General features: G+C 39.4%; 1 protein-coding gene across 5 annotated transcripts in view; it reads right to left on the reverse strand.

Moving 5' to 3' along the window:
- The window catches only part of FBXL4 (F-box and leucine rich repeat protein 4), a 64,929-nt gene that overhangs the window by 13,859 nt on the left and 36,288 nt on the right, over positions 1 to 14,782 (reverse strand). The window lies entirely within an intron of this gene.

Below are 14,782 nucleotides of genomic sequence, written 5' to 3' on the forward strand. Positions count from 1 at the left end.
AGGAGCGGAGGCTCTGACATTGGGCTGATGGGCTGCAGCCTGATGGAACTGCCAATAGAGCTGCGCAGCATCAGGACCGAGCCGGCGACTTTAATGTCAAAGGAGTCTCCATGCTGACAAGGACGCTGACAACCATTGAGCACCTGTCACTACTTGCATGCAGACTGAAACAGATATAATGTGTATTTTACAGTTGTGTTCCTGCCATTTAACATGGCCACTCTTCTCGGAAAGTACTGCACGTTGCTCAGCCTGAAATTGGACTGGAACATCTGATGCAGCTTACAAAATGTAAAGTACGCGGCTGTTCTGTTCCACAACAAGGGAAACTTCACGGGTTTTTATCTGTGTTTCTAAGATACCGAAAAGAGACTTCTGCATGGTCTGTAGCCACATTTTGTCTTGTAGGTGGAAATACACACAGTGCAAAAAAGAACATAGCCTGGGATTCACATCCCAAATAGCAGTGCATCATACTCAATACATTCATCGCTTTGTTAGGACTTTGCAATCTGTATGAGCTTGAAAACGGGAGTAAGTTCCACAACATATTAACAATAAAAGTCTGTGGATTTCTACAGGATATACAACAGTTCCTAGCAGAAAAAAGCCAAGCAATATACAAGGGACAAAATAATCTACTGCTAATAAGTGGAATTCCTACAAGAACACTGGTCAACAATATTTATACGCATAGGTAGTATAATTTATACAGGGTTTTTTTTTAAATATAGATTTACTTTGTTTCAGAAAGTTTACAGTTAAATGCTTTCCTCAGTTTGTTTTATTCTAATGAATCTTGGCAGGAACACGATCCTTTGCCGTACCACCATGAAGAAATACCTCAGCCCTTGCACTGAAAGGCTGGCAGACACAGAACAGGGACGTAGCATGGGGTATTCATGGAGACCATTTCAGACATCTAATTTAGGTGTCCCCAGGGAGCAATTAGAAACACCCAACACTTGACATGTATGGAATCTCAGCTTCCAACCTGGCCTTCTAAGATTTGATTTCCCAAAGGCAGCCTAAAAGTAGATGCTGTAAGAAATCCTTCCTCACATGTATCTATGCAGAAGTCTTACAAATCCACTGTCCGCTTGCGTGCTTTCATTCATGTTTTTAAAGAAGAAGGTAGATAGGGAATTAAACACAAGAGCATTAAAAGGTCACTTAAGAACACTTTAAAGCTAGTAAATGTGTAAACATCCAATATGTTTTCAATAACATATTTATTAAGCAAATGCTTCATTTGGATCATTAAACATGAATAAACAAGTAACTCCAAGAGAATGAAACGTAGTCTTTATTATTTAACTCAGTGAAAGCTTTGAGCTTTGGAACCTACTCAGGTGCACAAACTAAAAGCAAAATCCTCAAACCCTTCTTTACAAACCTTAAATATCAGAGCTAAATACATCAGTCTCCGACTGCACACGCAGTTCTAAACAGGGTTTCTGCAGATATTCAGGTGACTCCACAGGAAAGCCGAATACCTCGCTGCATTCCACCGTGGTTTTCAGTAATGGTTTCCAGACTGGAATTTAAACACTGGCCTGAAAGGACGGCAAGCAGCAATATCTTTCCTCAAGAGACACAAACAGTCACTCTGAACAGCTTGTAGGATGTGAGATCAATTCCATACTTGCTCTTCTTCAGAGAGGGGTGAAACGGGTAGGAACACTAATATTCATAGTTATCTTGATTAGATAACTGAGCTACTTTTGTGTACTTCAACAGGAATTTGATGCATCTCTCGGAATACCTTTTTTTAGTCCCTTTCTAATTTGAGACAGTCCTTCCTGTATTGATGTACAGAGTCCACATTTTCAAAGGTCTTTTCACAACCTACAAAACTTAAAGTATTATTGTAAACAATTATTTAAAAAAAACACCAAACAATTTTTAAAAGCATTAGGAATGTGGATAATAGAAGGGAGCTTGGTAGAACACCATGTCATACCATCACAAATCATGCCAAGCCCAGCCCAAGAGTAAACAACTACTTATTCAACATTAATTATACTGGCTACATTAATTCCTCTTCTGAGGCGCATACATGCCCACACACAACAAATCGGATTTTGTTCAGAAGCAGTGTCTGTTCTTCTGTAACTGAGCTGGGGTTTGCATATGTCGAGAAAGAAGAAAAAAAAAAAACTGTGTGCATGCCTAGTTGTGCCTCAGTCAATTGAGAATCCAGGTGGCAAAGGACATGAAAATAGCAGGAGAGAATGGCAGTTCACACACAATCCATATGCACTACATATAGGAGGACTATCATTGTAATAACCTGCCTGTTTCAAGCCATCTGTCTGTACAATTCATCTCTCTGACTTGCAATACAAGATGAATGATAACATTCCTATTTAAGCAAAGGAGAAGAGCAAGGCAATCACCCGACCCTGAAGCTGTAAAGCAGGCCAAACTTCAGGTGTTAAGGTGCTTTACAAGAGGAGCTCAGAGGCCACCTAAATTCTGGATCAGCAAGCTTTAACCTGGAGAAAGTCTAATTTCACTTTCTCAGCCAAGCCGAGACAGTCAAATCAAAGACTACCCACGTAATACCGTTCCTTAGCCTAGTAGCCAAGGCTTGTATAGTTTAGAGATTTTTTGAGTTTTTCCTGAACCAAAGGTAACGTTCGGCTTTGTATCTGCTCCCCTTTACAGCGACTGAGATAAGAGTGGATGATTTGAAAGGAAAACACCAAAACAAATAAAAAAAACCATGCCGGAAACAAACTTAAGGTAAGAATTACTTTTTCTTTGTGGAATAACATATTGCACAGCTTCAATGGTTTAAGTTTCTTCTACCACCCAAGCCAAAACAAAACCTACTAAAATAATTTTTGTAAGATGGCACAGACAACAGGAAGAGGCCAAAGGGGCCAGGTAAAATGGTCTACCCTATCTTCCATTCCCACGAAAGGTGTTTTCAGGTGAGGAAAACATACAGCACCAGAGTTAGTTTAAGAGAGAAGACTCTGACGTCAAACTGATCAGAAGGATACGATACTGCTGGGAAGCAGTACCGTCTGAAGAGTCTCTGAAGTCTTCATGAACAGGTCAGGCAAACACCTTTCAGAAAGGGCACCAACAGAGTTGAACCTGCCTTGGACAAGAGAACAGGAGATTACTGCTTGAAATCCTAACTTACTCCACATGAGACAGGCGAGAGGTCTGCCCAGGCATGGAAGTCCTCCACTCTAATACAGGCCAGCCTGGAAGACCTTTATGTGTTGTGTGTACTTCAGCTAATCACTGACGCTGGACTAACTTGTATCCTACCCGTCTTTGTAAAGACCTCAGACATCACACTTAAGTTTTGACTTAGATGTTGCAAGAGTGTTGCTGGTTTGAACAGACAAACCCATCAGCAGAGAAACCAAATACTGGTGCCAGAGTAATAGACTTGGCAAGACTGAATCTTGCTTGACTTTTTTTTCAGAATTTTTTTGCTCTCATGATCCAGCAGGAAGTGCAAATCATTTCCGATGTTGGTATGATAAGGAAAGCATCCAACAGGATAGCCTGAGCTCAACAGCCGTTCAGCCAGAAAACCCTTCTGCCTGTGGCAGATGTGGCTCACCTGCAAAAGATGCACTTTGAATATCTGACCATTTACTCGTTGCAGTTTCACTGTCAAGTAGTCTGAGATTAAACCTTTTGGTTGGTTGGTTTGTTTTTTTAGAAATACAGAAGATGCACTGTAATATGGCTGTCACATAATGGCTGCACTGCAGTAAAAGGCCTGAAAGTGAGTGCACCACAGTGTGCTTCTGGAAGATTAAAGGAAGAACTTAAGAGCTTAAAACAACAAAGTTTTACTTTTATGGTTGGGGTAGAGAAGAAACAGTCTGCACCTTTTTATAAACTTTCTTTTTCTAGAGAAATCTTAAAAACTACTTTTAAAATTGTTACTTTTTATGCTGGGAACAAACAACGGGCTGTTTTTCCCCTTCTCAGAAGAACTGTGTCTGACATAAGTTGGGAATTCTTCCAGCTCCTCAATGAAACAAATTGAGAGCCTAGATCTTCTACAAGACTTTTATTCTCCTGCATTTTTTTCTTCAAATTTTTCAATGAAGTGAATGCTGAAAGTAATTTTGAAGTCTCATTAAAGGCTGGTTCCTCCCTTCTTTAATTATGGTTTCCCTTGCTTGCTATGTTTTTAATCACAGAGTAACTAATTCTCCAGTTAACCTTTTTGTTCAAGAAAAACCTGAATTACGCAGGACTTAAATTTTGGTTTTCTAACACTAAAAATTTAAGTTAGGGGTAGAAAAAAAAAAATCCTTTAATACCCCCCTCCCCATTGCATTATATGAGAGGACAAAGTTGTATTATTTTTTCTTATCATTTCCAAATGATGACCTCATCCCTAGCCCTCCCTGCCCTATCCCCCCCAAACACTGTTGTCTCCACTTACGTTCAAATACTTCTATAATGTTAGTGGCAGGCAGATATCACATAACATGCCTATATTTGCAAGCTCACCACAACAAGAATATTGCATTTTTCCACAATATCAAAGAATTAATATAACAACATTCCTAAAGACCACAATTTCTTTTTCATATTTCGATTACTTATCTCTCCATCAAAAAATGCATCTTGAGGAGTCTTTGCAGTGAGCTGCCTTTGCATATAAATTTATGAGGTTCTTATATTTCATAACAGGTTCTATCGCAGTATTTACCCATGTTTCTAGGTAGCATTTTCATTTTATTCTACAGATCTTTGTTCAAATACTGTAAAAAATATTTGGTTTTAGGTTAGAATCAGGGTCTTTAGGGCTATATTAACCAATTTTACTGGATAACATACTTAGGCAAGCTTATTCCAGAAGCAATCACCTCTTCATAAGACAAATAGGAAAAACATCAAAAGATTTGATCAGCCAGCTAGTAAAGAATTGTGGAACCCCAAATATGCACCATCCAATCGCCAGCTGCCACATGCTGCTTGTGTACAGGTCAGATTTACATTTCTCAACATATTTAGCTAAAAGTTGATACAGCAATTAGGTGATTACTATAGGACATCAGTCAGGATACATTTGACAGTATGCAGTTATATTTTGGGAGCCTATTTATCTGACAGAACACCTGACAATATTATTCCATTTAGTAACAAGTAATAATCTGAGTGAAAATCCAAGACAGAAAATTCAACCTTGCCTGAATGAGGAGGGGTAAATGCGGTAATGAGGAGGTAACTCTGCGGGGTACTCTAAGTCTTCCGGCTTCCTAATAAAAGTCATGGTCATTGACTTCTGAATGAATTCCTTAAAATGGAACCTTGAGAAGCAGATAGAAAGGAGAACTGGAGAATTACAGACTGAGGCCAGGCCAATGAAATCCTCCGGGTGTCTCTCAGCCCGTCAATCACATCCACATTCTGAGAAGCTGATCCTTCAGCAGAGAAATCAAAATATTCTCAGAACTGCACAGAAAGGTTCTGCTGTTCATGATCTGGGCAGGAACTTCCCTTTTGTTCCCAAAAGGCTTAAATTCACAGCAAGGGAGGTTGGGACCAGCTGACTCAGCCAGACAAACACACAACCGGGGGAAGAGATTAGACCAAAACATCTGAAACTTCAGCACACACATCACGAGTGCTGCTTCTACCGCTGCAGATACAACCCCCCTTCCTGCGCAACTGCACACATGGATTACTGCATACACATTACTGTGTACACAGCGACTTTGGAAATTCTCCTTAGAGGTAACACAAGGCCTCCAGCATGCCACAGACTAGAATTCTCCTGTTGGAGAACCAAGTGAGACGTATCACACATACAAAAGACATCAGAAGTCTGAATCACATCTTTCTGGATGTAGTTACAAAGTAAAGATGATACAGAAGTTAGCAAGTTAACATGCCAAACAGGTTAAAAACACCTTCCTTAAAAAAGTAATAAAAAATATCTGCCAAGTTATCACAAGTAAAACCAAACGCAATTGGTTTGGCAGAGAGGAAGGAAACCACTTAAGAGAACTACAAGCAAGCTCTTGGCAAATCGAGCAATCGCACGTGTGGTACTTGCCACTTGTCATTGAGATGATCGTCTCACACAGGTTATTTATTGGGATCAAATCATCTGAATCAAAAGGGTACATGGAATTTTTTACAGAATGGCCTGACTACTGGAATCGAGGCCAAACTTTTTGGAAGGGCAGACTAGCAAATACTAGTTTATCTCCTTCCCAGTTTCAGACCAACATCTCATACCTCCCTTTGGCAAGACCTGTCCTACTTAACACAACCATATCCTGCTTTTCACCAAGGATGTGTTCCCGAGGAGTGCAATGGTAAGGGATTCTGTGGGCAGCAAAGTAGTTTTCCCCCATAACAATTAATGCAACAGACGGGACACATGCGGAGACCTAAGAAATACACGCTGGTTTAATACAGACAGGTCACACCTATGATGTGATCATCACCTGAGAGATGTGATGGCTTTTAAGCTGGCTTTAAAACATCATCCACGTCCTATGTGGCCTCTAGGTATTTCAGTGGCATGCTTTAAGTCCCTACACACAAGCACCCAATCTGAATTCTTGCAGGAAATATTGCTTTATCACCAACCAAATTCAGCTGTTTCATCTGCACGACTGAACACCGGACAGAAACCTCCGAAGGGGAACACCCTCGCTGTCTCTTTCAGGGCAGCTGCATTCTCCATCATTATCACCATCCTCCTCAGCATCAAAGGTGAGGGATGGCAAAACAGGGTAATAATGACAGCTAGGGCAGCAAAATGCCAGGTGACTGGCAGCAGAGCTTGAGCAGTGGCCAGAGAAGCGACAGATAGCAGAGCACTGCTGGGCATGGCCCGACAACCTGGAAAAGCAAAACTTTCCTGAAGCCCGCGCACCTCCCTCAGGGCAGGCAATCTCCCTCAATGGCCGGCAGGAGTTTTCCTGCATCTGGTGTCCAGTGACAGGACAAGGGGCAATGGGCACAAACTGAGACATAAGAGGTTTCAGTTGAATATGAGGAAAAACTTCTTTACTCTAAGGGTGACAGAGCACTGGCACAGGCTGCCCAGGGGGGGTGGGGAGTCTCCTTCTCTGGAGATATTCAAAGCCCACCTGGACGATGTCCTGTGCAAGCTGCTCTAGGAGAACCTGCTTTAGCAGGGGGGTTGGACTAGATGATCTCCCAAGGTCCCTTCCAACCCTTGCGATTCTGTGATCTCTCAGCATGAACTTTTCCGATAGGAAAAAGTGCCAAGCCCCTGGAGACACAGCCCCTCCTCAAAAGGCCAACCAAAGGGAACATCCTGGCTGGTCCTGTTTCCCATGGCAGCTTCCCCCTTCCTCTTTACTACAAACTGACGTATACAACTTTTACCAAAACAGTTCAGAAAATGAACCAAATTACTTTTACTTTCAGGGAAAATAATTGAGATGCTTAACTAAATGTTAATTCTGCTTTAGGACTTCCAGAAATACCTCGGTGAACAGCAACTGCTATGTGTTCCTCTGTAATGTGGAGACAAGGAATCTTGATGGCAGCACATCACTGGATGCAATTTTTCAAGACTACAGCTATTACTATACGTGACTAAGGTATCTTTGGAATGGCAATTGATTTCTGCATGGAAAACTGGATAAAAGGAGGTTCTAGGACGTCACCTTGAAAAACAAAGCCCCCCCACCAATAACACAGCTCAGCAACAGAGAGAAATTTCTTCCCTCCAACTTTGGCTTCTAGTAGGAAAAATACTGCAGAAACATTGTTTTTGGTGTTTTCCATCAACTATTTGAAAACATACAATTATAATTTATCACAGTCTTTACCTTAAGCAAGTGAAGTTCTACTTCATACATACCACACCAAAAGAAGTTTTACCATACTAGAACTACCTGTGGTAAAAAAACCCAAACAAGAAAAGTCTCAGATGAAAGCAGACAATTTTATTTCAATCTGAGTGCCACTATTGCTATAAATATTTCTAATTACAAATCATGCAAATGTAAAAGGTAATCTTGTTAAGATTATCAAAAGTAATTAAAAATCTATATAAATTCAGAATTTTTTTTTCCTCCCTTTGGCATTACATAGCACAAGAAGAAAGCCAAAAGTCAACTTTTTGGGTGCGGGTTTTTTTTTTTTTGTTGTTTTTTTGGCACAGTCTGTGAAAGAACTATGTCAGAAATTACTTAGCATCTGGTATTTTAATACAGTAATTAAAAAACACATTGGATGCAAAGCCAGAACTCTCTAAACTACTATTAAACCATTCATTTTGAAAGGTACAACAGGACAAACCAGTATTGCCTACAAAAAGGTAAAAAAAAAAAAAAATCTACTTCATTAATTTCAAGGTTTTGTACCTCAGCATCTAAAAACCAACCTACAATAGTCCCAGAAAGCATATTCTTCTTTCTGTGAGAAGAATTAATACATCAATAATGCAGAAACAAAAGGTACAGTAATGATGAAACACAATTCTTATCTAAATCTGCTCTAGCAAAGAAACTGTAAAATATGCTTCTGGTCTGTTTTTTTTCTTCCTCTCCCCCAAACAGTATTTCAAGGCATCAAGATAATTTCAGTTATGTACTTGTTGGTACTATGATACTCCGAAACTATGTTGAAGATATAAGGGAATTTGACAGTTCTAGAGATGAGATAATATGTGTGCTTATAAACACGAGAGTCATTGGTTTAACCAGTTAAAAAAGAACACAAAATTCATTTGAGATACTTAGTGCTAGCTTTAGTTTTAGTTTGTTAGTTTAGTTAGCAACCTGTTGGCTTCCCAGAAAGCACTCATTTTCAGACTACTTCCAAGATTTTGAGTTCTAAGGATATGTACTTATCCTCAGTATCTTATTTTTGACAAAAAGAACACGCCTTGGGATTGTACACAAACATTCAATAACACAAAAAATACATAGTATACTGTTTCTGGAAACTAAAATTGGATCTAGAGGTCTACAAAGCTATTCAAGACATCCACCTTCTTTTGGTTTCATCTGTTTTCACTTCCCTGTATGTTAGTTTTTGGTTAAATGAAACGTTACAGAAAAATGTCAGTTACAGAAGATGGCAGGGAATCATATGCTAAATTAGAACTAAACAGTAGCCAGATTTGGTTTATGCTTAAGTCCTCCAGTTCCCTGAGCTAACTGGTGCCATCTCATGAGGAAGCCAACAGGAGAGGGTCACCTCATCCGTTACAAGGTAGTTGTGGTAGCCTTTAGGAAGAACAAGATACCCAGGTAGACCCAGACAGAGACAACCACTGAAAGTCTCCGATCATTTAGTTCACAGAAGTGCTTACACCTCTTAAGCAAGCTTTCTTTTCAATCCTTTTCTCAACTTTTCCAGAGGAAAAAGGCTGACCTTTGTAGCTAACTGAACCTTCTGCAACTTATAAAAGCATGTTATGAACGTACAGTATTTCAAGTTCTTATACACAGCCCTATGTAGAGTATCCTATATAGTACCATACGTATCAGAGCATCTCAGAGTCTTCTGTGTATCTATCCTCATACCACAGCTACAAAATGAGGAAGTTGCTGTTACGCCAATTTTACTGATGGGAAAAGTGTGGCATGCAGCAGCAATGCATCTCACAGATCAGGAGAACAAAGCTCGTGGGTTAAGTCCTCCATTAGTGCCACCAGCACCAAGTCACAGAATCACAGAAGAGCTGAGTGTTGCAAGGGACCTCTGGAGACTGTTTAGCTCAGCCCACCTGGCTCCAGCTCAGCTGGCCTCTCCAACCAGACTGAAAAAAAGCTGTCAATAGATGTAGGAGCCAGTCCCTTTCACACCTTCTCAACTGATGTTTGCAGAAGGGGATGCCCCTCCACCCTTTACTACCACAAACACTAAGCGTATTTAAGTGATGTCTTCTGGATAGGTACACAATTTTCATTTATAGATTCAAAATAACTACGGCAGCAAAAACATTTTCCTCTACAGTAAGCTGGCTTTAGAAGAAGTCTGTTCCCCCTTGAGCATCCATCCAGCTATCACCTTGGAAGATACAACATGGAAAGAAACACGATGAAAAGGGTGAGAATTGGGATGTATTTGTTAAAAATCACCTCCCCTATTCTTCCCCCCAATATACTTAGATTATTGGACCATTTTTGAGATGAAGAACTGGGCAGTGATAAAATGTTTGCCTCCAAAACTTTATGACACAGGTTTAAAAACAGATGCAGTATGAACACTGTATGAGCATCAGGTAAGAGAAGACCGAGAGTACATGGAAACAAAGGTAGAATGAACCTTATCATTGAGTGCAGATGTAGCCTTTCAAAAGTCAACACGCTTGCCTCCTCACGAACAGGCACCGTGTAATTTGCAAGCTGGGATTCAGGATGTACAGGGGCACCTTTTTGTTCTCTACAGCTACTTGGAAGTGCCAGGGACACAGCAGGGACTGGGACACAGCAACACGGCAATTACTGAATTAATTCAATGAAAGTAATAGTCTCCCTAGTTAATTCAATCACCGTATTTTGGTTTTGCTTCATTTGGTCAAATTATGCCCTCCCTTGTGTCTGCAAATCTGTTTTACACCTTCCTTCTTCCCCCCTCACTCTTCACATTACAGGCTCAAATGACCAAATTCAGCCCTATGAGCCTGACACGGGATCAGAAGGCACCATCAAGGCCCTGTATCGCATGATTATTTGTCACCGGCTCAACCTCCTTCCAAGAATCTGCTTTCTAGCTAAAGGCTTTCACTCCCTTCCCTCCCCCCGTCCCCAATTTGTTTGCAACTCTTAATCCTAAATATTTGTACCCAAGCCAATGAACTTTCATCTAAGCTGAAAAACCTCAGACAATAGCTCTCAGAGGTATAACATAACCCGTAAGAGGTTATTTCTGAGAACTCTGTAGAATGATTTTATGGCAGCATTAACTCTTTCATTGCTCGTGGCATAAGAAAGTAAGAGCTGTAACATTTACTGCTAAGATTCTTATGCCTCTGCTTGGTGTCTAAAATTTCCAATGTCCTCTCTTACAGCTGCCCAAGTTCCAAATTTGCTCTTGGTCAAAGATATCGAGATATAATTTAAAAATACACTTGCTTTAAATTGTGTGCAAAACAAAGTCCTTTGTCCATTGTAATTTGATATAAATTTAGTTCATTTTGTATTTAAATTATAACTGTAATACAAACTTCAAAACTTTTTTCTTCACACATTATAAAGAATTCAGAATATCATGCAACATGAAATATATAATCTTACGTCAAAATTTACAGCCAGCAATAAGGAGACTGTCAAGTTCTCCTATTGTAATTGTGGCTTTGGTTTCTTTAAAATACAGTTTTGGCTGCATTATTTGTATGGATGGAATACTTCGCGATAAGCATTGTAACAAGATAATATTCATACTCAAACCATAAAGCTGTGCATTGCCAATTGCTGTACACAATAATACCTTCATTGTTCATTGTGTTCTTCAAATGTATCAATGCCAACAAGTGCTTAAATTTAGCTGTGAATGCTCTCTCAATGAATAAATGTTAAGGAGTCATGTATCAGCAAATACCAAAACCACCACAAAAATCCCCCAAGTATAATAGCGATCTTGAGCTAGCAGAAATTACATTTATAAAATCTTGGGATTAGTTTCTCAAAGCAAGTTACAGATTATTTCAAGCACACACAGAATCAAACAACCTTTAAGAATAATGAACTTAAAGCACTGGAAAAAAATGAGCTGCATTTAGTAGGGAAGAATACAGTGATGCAGGACGATTTTTCTTGGTTTTTTTCTTGTTCAGCCTGGAAAAAGTTGCTGAAAGTCACTGGACTTTCCTCCTTGTAACAGAGAAGTTGGAATAATTCAAGGGTGTTGGAAGCTTCCCTTCAGAGGTTTGAAACTGGTTTTGTACAAAGAAGCTTGCACTCAATAAATCAAGGAAATAAAATTCTATATGGCCTTAAGAATCAGCAAGGCTAGGACCAAAGACCATAAACTCCTCCAGATGGTACAGCGACCTTCCAAACCAGCAATGCAGTGCTTTTGGTGCCACAGATAGTAAGTAGCAGACCACCGGAATTGCTCGTTACACTGAAAATGTACACTTTGGAGCTTTGATTACAGAGACAATGGGAATGGTTTTAAATACAAAACCTATACAAAGAAAACAGCTAAAATAACAAGGAACTGTCCTAACAACTGCTCAGGTGATTACATAATACGTTGTCAATTTTATTAAGCTTCTGTTTCCCTCAAAATCTGTTTTTCCGTACCTACCAGGGAAAAATAATGAACAGTAGTCAATTTTCTGCAGAGTATTTTCTCAGAATTCATCCATTACTGTCATAATAATCACATAAACAGAAAAGTACAATAAATACTTTTAATCTTAAAAGCAATTTTTCTCTTTTTTTTGGCATTAAACCCCCCCCAAAATAAAAGGAAAGAGTACTGCAAGATGTAGTCTGAGTAGGAGATCCTACACCTGGGCAGGTACGTGGGAATTTGTTTTCACTGAATCAAAATATAATTTCTTTTACTAAAATGTTAATGCTGTACTGTGTAAAGCATTGCGCAAAACCACAAACAGCTGTATCAACATACTGACAAGAAGGATAGAGAATCTTCATCGCATATCCTATGTTATTTAGCCACACGCCCAAATTCACAACCAAAAGAACAAGTCCTACTTTTACCCCGACGTTCTCTAACACAACACTGCATTTTCAACAGAGATTGACAACTGTGGAGTAGAAAATGACCCCTTTTTCACTGGCATCACAAATAACATGCAGAGAGGGGCCCTCCTTTAAAAGTCAATCAGAGCATTTAGTCCTATTTTGCTCTTCTTGTTCTCTTTAGTGTTGCCCCTTTTAAAAAATACAATCACTTCCCTTAATTCAACTTGTTCACCTTGATCAGCCATGATAATAAATTCCTCAGACTGTTTACAAGCATTAAAGGTAGTCCCCCTCTTTGCTCAACCTAATTTTACTGTGCTTCAATTCCAGTGACTGCCTCTAATTGTGCAGTAAGATATACACGAAGAAAATTATGATACCCCATTGGAGAACTAATTTTGGTCAACTTTTTGCCTACTTGGTCTCTGCATATTAATTCCCTCTTCACATTTTGGTAATTACCTCAAAATCCCCAGAGATATCAGAAGGATATCACCCCATTTTTACATCAAGGCAGCTAACACAGGATCAACAAGGCTGCCATCTTTCTGTCACAGAAAATGACAACACATTGATGGCAGGACTTGTGCCTTTGCCATCCTACAATATGATGCAAGAAGAAAATGTAAGTCAAGAGACTTAGCGCTTTATTATGTTTGTTCTTTATTCTTAAGAAAAAAAGCAAACCACTGATTTATTTAGGAAAACAGTGGTTTAAATGGAATAAGTGGATTTTTCTTTGGGTTTCCCCTTACTGGATTTTGAGGCAGAACTTTTTCAGAGGACCATAACGTGCACGTCAGCTCTGTTGTTCTCACCTTCTTGCTTTCTCTTAATAATCACATGCTTGTTATCAGCTAGCAGTTTTCCTTACTGGATTCATGGCCTCAGATTCTTCTCCCTGAGCAGGTCCAGCTGGCAACAATACAATGCCGAGCTCTTGATTAAACATTATCTTTCTTCTCATTTGCTCTTTAGAAGCTCAAATAATGAAGAACCAGAACACTACTATATTGCAGTTCTTTGACAAGCTTTAGGCAAGTCTAAATCACTCCAGAGCATGCTTGATGAATTTCTCTGTCCTGTCTTCTGCGCATCTAGACATCAGTTACTACTTAACATCTCCATACCAGCTGAAGAGTACAGAAGGAAAGGCAGCCTATTTCATATAGAAAAACAAAGATTTTCATTAAGAGAAGCTAATGGCGAGAAAGTTAATGTTACTTCTACAAATCTGTGACTTTTGTAACTCTGATCCTCTAACTCAAATCCTATGCTACATCTTCATTCTTTCCCTTCTACTTTTCCACCTGTGATGGACGATGTATGTTATTAAGTGGCTTCACATTAACAAGTAACACAATAGCATCCTCTCCAATTTACCTATTTAAATTTCTAGATATTTCTCTTCTGTGGTTTGTTAGGAACAGTGCATTTTGTTTATACTTAAGTACAAAATGGAAGCACAATCTGAAGTCAACTTGATTATGAATGAATGTTCTTGTCAGCTACAAGCAGATGCATGTCTGTACACATGAAAGGCAGAAATGAATCTTCACAATTTAAGGGCTTCAAAGTCTGGAAATCTTTACCACTTACATTCAACCTAATTTCAAGTTCTGTTCAGCGAAGTGACAGCTGAGAAATGACAGTTACCAATCATTTTCAGAGTATACCTCAGCTGCTGCACTATTACAAACACAAAGGTCTCCAACTTTAGAAGTTACCTGAGTAGAATCAAGCAGATTGTGATCAATCAACTGTAGAAAAAAAAGTTACGCAAACTTTACCTCTGATACAATGACCTTTTTGGATCTGAAAAAGCCTTGTGAAGTACAGAGCACATGCTCAACGTGAGGTAAGATTTATCGAAGATTTACAGAAAGTTTAGTGAGATACAAACAGAACAGATATGCCCAAGGTACTGATTCAGAGCTCTATACAAAAGGCACTTCAAAGCAGGGCTCACCAAATTGGTTTTTTAGTTTGAAGAAAATAGTAATTGCTTCAATGCACAGCGCAACTACCACAAAGTAACCAAGTTACTGAGGGGCAGTGGCTTCATGGTGACTGCCTGCATACCCCACAACAAACGCCAAGCATTCCAGGTGGCAGCCTACCCTTTAATCTAACCA

The sequence above is a fragment of the Egretta garzetta genome, unplaced genomic scaffold (assembly GCF_000687185.1).
Source record: "Egretta garzetta isolate BGI_Z169 unplaced genomic scaffold, ASM68718v1 scaffold231, whole genome shotgun sequence".
NCBI classification, from domain to species: domain Eukaryota; kingdom Metazoa; phylum Chordata; class Aves; order Pelecaniformes; family Ardeidae; genus Egretta; species Egretta garzetta.